The 12,290-nt window shown below is 35.3% G+C and overlaps 1 protein-coding gene across 1 annotated transcript in view; it reads left to right on the plus strand.

Moving 5' to 3' along the window:
• The first annotated feature begins 847 nt into the window (after positions 1-847).
• Positions 848-12,290, plus strand: part of LOC142230640 (uncharacterized) — a 151,780-nt gene continuing 140,337 nt past the window's right edge. The window contains exon 1 of the mRNA XM_075301281.1: positions 848-1,129. The gene's annotated coding sequence lies outside the window, so the exon portion shown is untranslated. The remainder of the gene's footprint in view (positions 1,130-12,290) is intronic.

Raw genomic sequence — 12,290 nt, forward strand, 5'->3', positions numbered from 1 at the left:
ATAGAAAATTTTGTTAAAATTTTATTTCTGTAGAAAATTTTGTCAAAATTTTATGTCTACTTTGTCAAACTGAATTATATACGTATTGGATCGATCTTTTTTGATTTAATATATACCACGTATGGACTTACATACAATTTAGAAGATGGTGTTAGGAGGTTTTAAGATACCTTGCCATCGGCAAGCGTTACCGCAACTTAAGTAATTCGATTGTGGATGGCAGTGTTTAGAAGAAGTTTCTACACAATCCATGATGGAGGGTACATAAGCTTCGGCCTGGCCGAACTTACGGCCGTATATACTTGTTTATATTAAATTGTTTTGGAATTTGTATTTATTTCAAATGCCTAAAGGTTTCCTAACCGATAATTTCTCACTAATCATAATAGCTGAGCAGGCCAGGCCGTTCGCATCATAAGATGCAGTAATGTTTCGCCTCTGTAATCGTCATAATGAGTTAACAAAAAAAGTCAGGTATTTGCACCCAAGAAATATTGCGTGCAACAAGATATGGCGCTTAGTTTTTGTGCTCTGCTACCGTTTTGTGAGATTTTAGCAAATGCTGAATCGACGAGGAAGATTAAAGCACAAGTGCCAACCAGTGGATGACGATTATGGTTGGCCGGTATACTGCATCATGATCATCATCCATACCAAAAAACGTTGCTGCACAAAGAGAGCAAACGTGTTGTTTGGACGATATGTGATGCAAAAAGAGATTTTGTTGGTAGGGGATTTTGGTGGGGAATGGTGTTTTCCTCTTCAGTTTTAAGCTACCAGCTGGTCTTTGCGGCCTTTGTCCGATGGTTTTATATAAAACCAAACTTAAAGCCTGCACTAATTTCACTTTCATCGTAAAAGTGTTACAACATACAAGCAATCAAATCACCTTGCAACGGGTTTCGGGCAATCATTCCATTGCAACGTGTTTTGTTTTCCAAAACAATTCCTATAACGGAAGGAAATTTCAACGGAAAAGATACGCCAAACATTTGACAATAGTGCCGTGGTAAAGTGTTCGAAACGATTTAAGAAAATATTAAAAAAAAACACGTTAAGCTTGAATTCTCAACAAAGAACTTTGTCAAAATTTTCTATTGACCAGAGAACAAAGCTGTGGAACAAACGGGTAAAGAGAAAATATACTAAAAAAACAAACAATATGATCCTAAAAATTTGTATAATTTTCAATATCACAAAAAAAAAAATACAATTAAAGGACTGTCTTGGAAAACAATGTAATGTCACTAACTATGAATTGACATTTCAATGTGTATCTATGTGCTTTGATAGCTGTGTATATGTGATACCATAGAGATCCTTGGTGTATACATGTAATGGAATTGTTTTCGTTGGCTTGAGTTCAGCGTGAGTGTATTGTTTCAGGTGCAGGGCAATTTACCTCACCACCTTATTTACTGTCAACGGTGTAATTTATTCCAAAATGGCACGTGGTAATGGTACTTCTTCCCTTCTTCTTTGCCAGAGATAAGAGGAATATTTTGTGTATATGCACCAAGCAAGTGCATTCGAGAGTTCTCGTACACCATATACAACTAACAGTGTCCGGCGAAAAAATTACTACAATTGAGAAATTAATAAATAAATTGATTTATCGAAATGAGATTTTGTGATATGGATTTCTACTTTGATAGAAAATTTATTGTAATATTAACGAAGTTAGTCATTCAAATGGAGCCAATGAAACCAATTTTTTAAGAACAATGAATGAATCTCGTGTAATGGATTGTCATATATTGTACATATAAAACATTACGACTTTTCGTGCGGATAAAAATTATACCTATTGGATTATTAACCCAGCAAAAAAAGAATTGAAAATGTTCTTTTTGGAAAAGTAACGCAGAAGCAATGAATTTAACATGGACTTGTCATAGGATCATTTCCACCATTTACACTAAATTTGCATCACTTCTTAATGTGAGATCCGAGTTCAATGTTTTGGATGTGAATTAAATTTTTTTTTTGATATTTTGGCGAATAAATCATTTTTTTTATGATTTTTATACCCTCCACCATATGATGTGTGGTATATTTACTTTGTCATTACGTTTGTAACACATCGAAGTATTGGTCGACGCCCCTTCCCCAGAGGCCTTCCTACGCCTATGATGAAAGCTATATCTATATCTGAACCGGTTTCAATCAAATTTAGCACACTTGACGATACTACTTATTGCATTCTTTGTGCAAAATGTAAAGCTAATCAGGCTGAATCTCTGGCTTCTGGGGTCATACAAGTCCGATTTCTATGAAATTTAGCATACTTGACTATACTGTTAATTTTACTTATTGTGCAAATCGGGGTAAAACTCTGTCATGGCTAAAGATATATGTGGGAGTTATATCTAAATCTGAACCACTTTCTTCCAAAATAAATAGGGTCTATTCGGACCCAAAACAGAAACTTGTGCCAAATTTGAAGTCGATTGGACTAAAACTGCGACCTGGACCTTGATTACAAAAATGTGTTAATATACAGGCGGACGGAGTATTGCCAAAGACACCATGTTATATCTACACAACATGTAAAGAAAGTCTAAAGCCGAGCGGGACAGACTATATTATCTATAGCGGGACAGACTATATTAGATCTAAATTTTCGATACCATATCACATCCGTGAAATGTGTTGGGGGCTATATATAAAGGTTTGTCCCTAATACATACATTTAAATATCACTCGATTTGGACAGAGTTTGACAGACTTCTACAAAATCTATAGACTCAAAATTTAAGTCGGCCAATGCCCTAGGGTGGAACACAATGTTAGTAAAAAAAAATATGGGAAACATTTAAATCTGAAGCAATTTTAAGGAAACTTCGCAAAAGTTTATTTATGATTTATTGCTCGATATATATGTATTAGAAGTTTAGGAAAATTAGGGTCATTTTTACAACTCTTCGACTAAGCAGTGGCGATTTTACAAGGAAAATGTTGGTATTTTGACCATTTTTGTCCAAATCAGAAAAACATATATATGGGAGCTATATCTAAATCTGAACCGATTTCAACCAAATTTGTCACGCATAGCTATAATGCTAATTCTATCCCTGTGCAAAATTTCAACTAAATCTGAGCAAAAAATTGGCCTCTGTGGTCATATGAGTGTAAATCGGGCGAAACCTATATATGGGAGATATATCTAAATGAACCGACTTCAACCAAATTTGACACACATAGCGACAATGCTAATTCTACTCCCTGTGCAAAATTTCAACTACATCGGAGCAAAAGATTGGCCTCTGTGGGCAAATGAGTGTAAATCGGGCGAAAGCTATATATGGGAGCTATATCTAAATCTGAACCGATTTGGCTGATATTTTGCAAGTTTTTCGAGACTCATAAAATATTCGGATGTAGGAAGATCGGTTGACATACACGCCAATTATGACCAGATCGGTGAAAAATATATATGGCGTCTATATCTAAATCTGAACCGATTTTTTTCCAAAATCAATAGGGATCGTCTTTGAGCCGAAACAGGACCCTGTACCAAATTTTAGGACAATCGGACTAAAACTGCGAGCTGTACTTTGCACACAAAAATACATCAACAGACAGACAGACAGACGGACATCGCTAAATCGACTCAGAATTTAATTCTAAGGCGATCGGTATACTAAACGATGGGTCTCAGACTTTTCCTTCTTGGCGTTACATACAAATGCACAAACTTATTATACCCTGTACCACAGTAGTGGTGAAGGGTATAAAAATATGGGAAACATTTAAATCTGAAGCAATTTTAAGGAAACTTCGCAAAAGTTTATTTATGATTTATCGCCCGATATATATATGTATTAGAAGTTTAGGAAAATTAGAGTCATTTTTACAATTTTCGACTAAGCAGTGGCGATTTTACAAAGAAAATGTAGGTATTTTGACCATTTGTGTCGAAATCAGAAAAACATATATATGGAGCTATATCTAAATCTGAACCGATTTCAACCAAATTTGGCACGCATAGCTACAATGCTAATTCTACTCCGTGTGCAAAATTTCAACTAAATCGGAGCAAAAAATTGGCCTCTGTGGTCATATGAGTGTAAATCGGCCGAAAGCTATAGATTGGAGCTATATCTAAATCTGAACCGATTTCAACCAAATTTGACACGCATAGTTACAACACTAATTCTACTCCCTCTGCAAAATTTCAATTAAATCGGAGTAAAAGATTGGTCACTGTGGTGATATGAGTGTAAATCGGGCGAACGATATATATGGGAGCTATATCTAAATCTGAACCGATTTTAATAAAATTTAGCACACTTAACTACACTACTAATTGTACTCCTAGTGCAAAATTTCAACCAAATTGGGGTAATACTCTGGCTTCTGGGACCGTATTAGTCCATATCGGGCGAAAGATATATATGGGAGCTATATATAAATCTGAACCGATTTCAATCAAATTTACCAAACCTTGGTAGAATGTTAATTCTACTCTTTGTGCAAAATTTCACGAAAATCGGTAGTAAACTTTGGCCTCTGTGGTCATATGAGTCTAAATCGGACGAAAGATATATATGGGAGCTATATCTAAATCTGAAGCGATTTAGCTGATATTTAGCAAGTTTTTCGAGACTCATAAAATATTCGAGACTCATAAACACGCCAATTATGACCAGATCGGGGATAAATATATATGGCAGCTATATCTAAATCTGAACCGATTTTTTCCAAAATCAATAGCGATTGTCTTTGTTCCAAAAAACGACCCTATGCCAAATTTGAGACGATCGGACTTAAACTGCGACCTGTACTGTGCTCACAAAAATACATGAGCAGACAGACAGACGGACGGACAGACAGACAGACGGACATCGCTAAATCGACTCAGAATTTAATTCTAAGACGATCGGTATACTAAACGATGGGTCTCAGACTTTTCCTTCTTGGCGTTACATACAAATGCACAAACTTATTATACCCTGTACCACAGTAGTGTTGAAGAGTATAAATATGGGAAACATTTAAATCTGAAGCAATTTTAAGGAAACTTTGCAAAAGTTTATTTATGATTTATCGCTCGATATATATGTATAGAAGTTTAGGAAAATTAGAGTCATTTTTACAACTTTTCGACTAAGCAGTGGCGATTTAACAAGGAAAATGTTTGTATTTTGACCATTTTTGTCGAAATCAGAAAAACATATATATGGGAGCTATATCTAAATCTGATCCGATTTCAATCAAATTTGGCACACATGACTATATTACTAATTGTACTCCTAGTGCAAAATTTCAACGAAATTGGGCCAAAACTCTGCTTCTGGGGCCATATAAGTCCATATCGGGCGAAAAATATATATGGAAGTTATATCTAAATCTGAATCGATTTCAACCAAATTTGGCACGCATAGCTACAATGCTAAATCTACTCCCTGTGCAAAATTTCAACCAAATTGGGCCAAAACTCTGGCTTGTAGGACCATATTAGTCCATATCGGGCGAAAGATATATATGGGAGCTATATCTAAATTTGAACCGATTTCAATCAAATTTTGCACACTTGACTATACTACTAATTGTACTCCTAGTGCAAAATTTCAACCAAATTTGGCAAAAAATCTGGCTTCTGGGGCCATATAAGTCCATATCGGGCGAAAGATATATATGGGAGCTATATCTATATCTGAACCGATTTCAATCAAATTTTGCACACTTGACTATACGACTAAGTGTTATGTTTGTACAAAATTTCAAGCAAATCGGTATAAAACTCTGGCTTCTGGGTCCATATTAGTGCATATCGGGCGAAAGATATATATGGGAGCTATATCTAAGTCTGAACCGATTTCTTCCAAAATCAATAGGGTTCTATTCTGACCCAAATTAGGAACATGTGCCATATTTGAAGGCGATTGGACTTAAATTTCGACCTAGACAAAAATGTGTTCACAGACAGACGGACGGACGGACGGACAGACGGATATGGTTATATCGACTCAGGGACCCACCCCGAGCATTATTGCCAAAGACACCATGTGCCTATCTCGTCTCCTTCTGGGTGTTACAAACATATGCACTAACTTATAATACCCTGTTCCACAGTGTGGCGCAGGGTATAAAAATTAATTCACATCCAAAACATTGGTTTCGAATCACACCTTTAGAAGTGATGCAAATACATTGCAACGGCTTTCGAAATGGTGGACATCCGTTCTATGACAAGCCCATGTTAAATTCATCGCTTCTGTGTCAAATTTGCACAACTTCCTGTTCCAAAAAGAACATTTTCACTACTTTTTTTGGTGATGATTTGTTTGCGGGGAACATTGGCTGAGTCTGCTAAGGCGTTCTGTTATGGTGCCAACAAACCCAGGTTCAACCCCTGGTGGGAGCGAAAAAGTTTTTCAAATTGTAAAAATTAGATAGTATGAAAATAATAAAAAATATTGATGGAAATAAAAAGTGAAATTGGTGAAAACAATTTTTTTTTAATTTCTTCATTCAAATGAACTTCCAAGGCACAATTTCTAAAGCAATGCAAATGATCCAAAAAGTGAGTACTTCCGTCCTATGACAAGCCCATGTAAAATTCATTGGAGATGATCCAAGTTTGCACCACTTCCGGATCACAGATTGGGGATCCAAACTACTTTTTTGGAAACTTTTTGTTTTGCTGGGTAATGTAGCCGAAACCCCTTGTAAAGACCGCACTGTTTGCGTTTGATAGTATATTTAAGACTGAACCAAATTGAACAATTTGTTTAGACTTCGACAAAATCTCTTGACTTAAAATTTATGTCAGCTTATATTCTGTGGTGGAACACAGTGTTAGTAAAAAATATTTAAATCTGATGCAATTTTTAGGTAACTTAACAAAAGTGCAATTATGATTTATAGGCCGATGTATATCCAAGCAAAAGAAAAAGCGTCGCCAAATAAGTAATGAAAATGTTCTTTTTGGATCCGGAAGTGGTGCAAAATTGACGCAGAAGCGATGAATTTATCATGGGCTTGTCATAGGACGGAAGTTCTTCATTTCAACAGCCAGTGCACTGAATTTGCATCACTTCTTTAGGTGTGACCCGAATTAAATGTTTTGGATTTAAGTTAAAAAAGTCTGTGAAATTTTGTCAAATAAATAATTTTTAAAATTTTTTATAATTTTTAATAGATTCTAACGCTTGTCGGAAACATTTGACCTCGAATATTTTCAAAAATTCACAATTTGTTCAGATTGGATTCAGCATTTTTTCGACAAAATTTAAATTTTATGAATTCTGACTCTGTTTTTAACCAATTTGAAACAAAACAAGTATATACAGCATACCCACCCACCACATCAATCAAATATGATAGTTTACTTTGAAAACTCTTCGTCGTAGTGGGTTACTTGATAATATATAGAATTGTAGGGGGTTTGATGAGAAATCTTCTCCCAAGGCAGTCAGCTCCCGAAGACAAACTTTAAAGATTCTACCTATGAAGACCAGATAAGATTCTAGATTTATGAGAACCAATTTTGTTTGAGTTTTAGAGAAATTATAAACATATCGTGTATATGATTAAATTACGCCTTGATTTGAAATCTTAAATCTGTAGATTTTTTCTGCCATTATTTAAATAAATACGATGAGTAAAATCTGGAAATTTTACTTTCAGTTTGAAGCAATTTTCATGATCAGTGCGCCTGCTATATTAGAGAATTTTAGAGTTGAATAAACGAAAATACTTTATAAGAAAAGGAAATTTCGTTTGTCTAAATTTTATTATAGATTTCCAATTTCAGCCAAATTGGGTAAAAACTACGGATTCTAGAAGCCCAGAAATAAAGCCGGGAGATCGGTGTATATGGGGGCTATACCAAAACATGGACCGATAGGTACCATTTGCTGCTCACATATTTGTGATCTTAAAATACCTCCAGAATATCAAACAAATCGGCTAGAAAACATAGTCTCTAGACGCCCAAGAAGTAAAAATCGAGAGATCAGTCTATATGGGGGTTATACCAAAAAATGGACCGATATACCTCAATTTCGGCACACTTATTTGTGGTCTAAAAATACCTCTAAATTTCGAATTTCAGGCAAATCGGGTAATAAATACAGTTTATAGAAGCTCAAGAATTTCAGGCAAAGCGGATGGTAAATATAGTTTCTAGAAGCCTAAGAAGCAAAATCGGGAGATCAGTCTCTATGGGGACTATATCAAAACATGGACCGATGAGCACCATTTTCGGCACACCTTTTTATGGTCCTCAAATACCTCTAGATTTCCAATTTCAGGCAAATCGTATTGTAAATATAGTTTCTAGAAGCCCTAGAAGCAAAATCGGGATATCGGTCTATATGGGGGCTATACCAAAACATGGACCGATGGGAACCATTTTCGGCACACCTTTTTATGGTCCTCAAATACCTCTATATTTCCAATATCTGCTAAATTGGATAAAAACTACGGTTTTTATAGGCCCAAGACTCCAAATCGGGAGGTTGGTTTATATGGGGGCTATATAAAACCATGGACCGATACGGACCATTCTCGACTCACCTCTTTATGCTCCCAAAATACCTCTAGATTTTCAATTTCATACAAATCGGATAGAAAATACTGTTTCTAGACGCGCAAGAAGCAAAATCGGGAGATCGGTCTATATGGGGGCTATACCAAAACATGGACCGATACGGACCATTTTCGACACACCTCTTTATAGTCCCACAATACCTCTAGATTTCCAATTTGAGGTAAATCGGATTGAAAATATAGTTTCTAGACGCCCAAGAAACAAAATCGGGAGATCGGTCTATATGGGGGCTATATCAAAACATGGACCGATACGGACCATTTTCGACACACCTCCTTATGGTCCTAAAATACCTCTAGATTTTCAATTTCAGACAAATCGGATAGAAAATACTGTTTCTAGACGCCTAAGAAGCAAAATCGGGAGATCGGTCTATATGGGGGCTATACCAAAACATGGACAGATACGGACCATTTTCGACACACCTCTTTATGGTCCCAAAATACCTCTGGATTTCCAATTTCAGGCAAATCTGATAAAAACTACGATTTTTATAGGCCCAAGACCCCAAATCGGGAGGTCGGTTTATATGGGGACTATATCAAAACTTGGACCGATATAGCCCATCTTCGAACTTGACCTGCCTGCAAACAAAAAACTAATCTGTGCCAAATTTGGGGACGATAGCGCCATTATTGAAGGCTGTAACGTGATTACAACAGACAGACAGACAGACGGAGATGCTTATATCGTCTTAGAATTTCTCCCTGATCAAGAATATATATACTTTATATAGTCGGAAATCGATATTTCGATGTGTTACAAACGGAATGACAAACTTATTATACCCCCGTCACCATTTTATGGTGGTGGGTATAAAAAGTTAAAATTACCAATTAAAAGTATGAAAAAACCAAGTTATAAACAATTGAATTAAAAGAACTTCCTGGGTAGTTATAATAAAGAACATCATTGGGAGTACATCTTCTGGAAGTGCTTTTAAAGTTGTGCCTTTGGAGGAACTTCCAAATTTTTTTGCTGGGATATTACAAGTATGTATATATAAATTTTAGTCATTTTTACCAGCAGTTGCGATTTTACAAGGAAAATGTGGGTATTTACGCTATTTTTTCGCCAAAATCGGAAAAACTCATATATGGGTGTTATATCTAAATCTGAAATTTGGCGTGCATAGTAAGTACTCCCTGTGCAAAGTTTCACAAAGATAACTATATAACCAAAGTTTAAGTTAAAAGCTTAAGGGTTGAGAAATTGTGGTCAAACGAAAATTTTGAGATTTGCTATTCCGAATTTCGGAATATGTGGGTAAGTTTACGACATTTTTTTGATATAGATATAGTAAAATACATCAAACACGTTGTAGTTTTTGATGGACTATCTCTGGTTCTGAGATATTGTCCCCATATAAACAGATTCTCAAATTCGCTTCCGGAAACTCTTTGAATCACAATTTTCTTCCAACTTGGTTGAAATTTGACGCGTTATGCCCCGTTCAAATTTCTCATAACGTAGTTCATTTTTTCCAATAAAACAAATTACTTTTTTCATTCGTGTATATGGATGTCTATTTTTGTTTCTGTGAAAACGAATTTTTTGATTAATGAATTTGTCTATTATTACATCTATTTTAGATGGCTGCATTTTCCTAGTTACTTTTTTTTTTGGCTAAACTAGTGCATGCTATAACTAATGTCGTAATTAAGCAAGAGCCGGTATATGGTAATAAAAGGAAACAAGATTGTGTTATGGTCGTACAGTACTACGGTATGGTACGGATTATTAAAAACATATTTCTGGGAAATCATGTAATTGGATAAACGATATTTATGTACTAGTACCCTAAGTATGGTCACTTAACCATACATTAGGTAACTTAAAAGATTAAGGAAATTTTATGGGAACATTTTCAATTATATTACTATTTGAGCAAAGATGGGTATTTAGGTATTTAGTTTGGTAAAGTGGATTGTTTTTATGGAATACTTCGAGTTTCTCTTGTGAAATGTGTGAATAGTGCAAACTTTTCTCTTATCATGGAGTGTTACCTGATTCTATATACATATATTGTTCAATGATAACAGCCACACACACATTGTGTGACACCATATAAAGAAGCTCCCCGATGAGAGCTTCCCATCGAAAAAATGGAATTAAACTTTTAATGCAAACTGAGCACACTAACAGTATCACTGCAGCTGCACACAGAGAAGAGATTGGTTGGAAATCGGTTGTAATAATGAACATTTCAATCATAGAACTAACTATCAATTGTATCAATAAATATTCTGTACTTACTACATTGATTCTATTCTTAAGACTATCTGGTAATGATTTCAAGAAAAAGTTATTTATGATAATAGACAAATGATTGTATTAACCAAATGTTTCTACTATGAATAAATTTATTGGAAATCGATGGGTACAACCTAGCAAGAATACATTTTACAACTTTCATTCAGTACCCATAATAATCATTCGGTTGAACAAACCGAATGTTATTTGAAATATATTTTGATTGTCATTTATTTATTTGTCAAAGAAAAGTATTTATATTTGTTGTCGAGAACAATAAATCTTAAACCTCATTCTTAAAATCAGTAAGAATTTAGGAATTTCGGGGTGAAACATTGCTACAAGAACGACATTTTGAAGGAAGTAATGATCAAGATTTGGTTAAATAAGGTTTATGTATTTTTATAGAGGTAAATTTTGTATGGCAAAACTGCTGCGATTTTCACTGATATTTATTCCTTTCCTTTCCACAGTTCCAAAATTTTGAATACAAGACATCGTTAAATACTATTTCTTCAAAAACCTTTAGAATAAATACAGTTTTGAGTCTGATGCTTCTTCATAGCATATTGACGAACAGATGCGCTAAACATGGTCTGTGTACACACACGAAGGAAATTTAAAGCGGAGTTTTACTTTTACAAGATCCACACTAATTATACCCTTCACCACTACTGTGGTACAGGGTATAATAAGTTTGTGCATTTGTATGTAACGCCAAGAAGGAAAAGTCTGAGACCCATCGTTTAGTATACCGATCGTCTTAGAATTAAATTCTGAGTCGTTTTAGCGATGTCTGTCCGTCTGTCTGTCTGTCTGTCTGTCTGTCTGCCCGTCTGTCTGTCTGTCCGTCTGTCTGTTGATGTATTTTTGTGTGCAAAGTACAGCTCGCAGTTTTAGTCCGATTGTCCTAAAATTTGGTATAGGGTCATGTTTCGGCTCAAAGACGATCCCTATTGATTTTGGAAAAAATCGGTTCAGATTTAGATATAGCTGCCATATATATTTTTCACCGATCTGGTCATAATTGGCGTGTATATCAACCGATCTTCCTCAAATTCCGTACATCCGAATATTTTATGAGTCTCGAAAAACTTGCAAAATATCAGCCAAATCGGTTCAGATTTAGATATAGCTCCCATATATAGCTTTCGCCCGATTTACACTCATATGACCGTAGAGGCCAATTTTTAACTCCGATTTAGTTGAAATTTTACACAGGGAGTAGAATTAGCATTGTAGCTATGCGTGCCAAATGTGGTTGAAATCGGTTCAGATTTAGATATAGCTCCCATATATATGTTTTTCTGATTCCTGTACTGTGGTACAGGGTATAATAAGTTTGTGCATTTGTATGTAACGCCAAGAAGGAGTAATCATAGACCAACCTTTTAGTATACGGATCGGCTTAGAATTAAATTCTGAGTCGATTTAGCGATGTCCGTCTGTCTGTCTGTCCGTCTGTCTGTCCGTCTGT

This window comes from Haematobia irritans, chromosome 3, assembly GCF_050003625.1.
Source record: "Haematobia irritans isolate KBUSLIRL chromosome 3, ASM5000362v1, whole genome shotgun sequence".
In the NCBI taxonomy this organism is placed as follows: Eukaryota; Metazoa; Arthropoda; class Insecta; order Diptera; family Muscidae; genus Haematobia; species Haematobia irritans.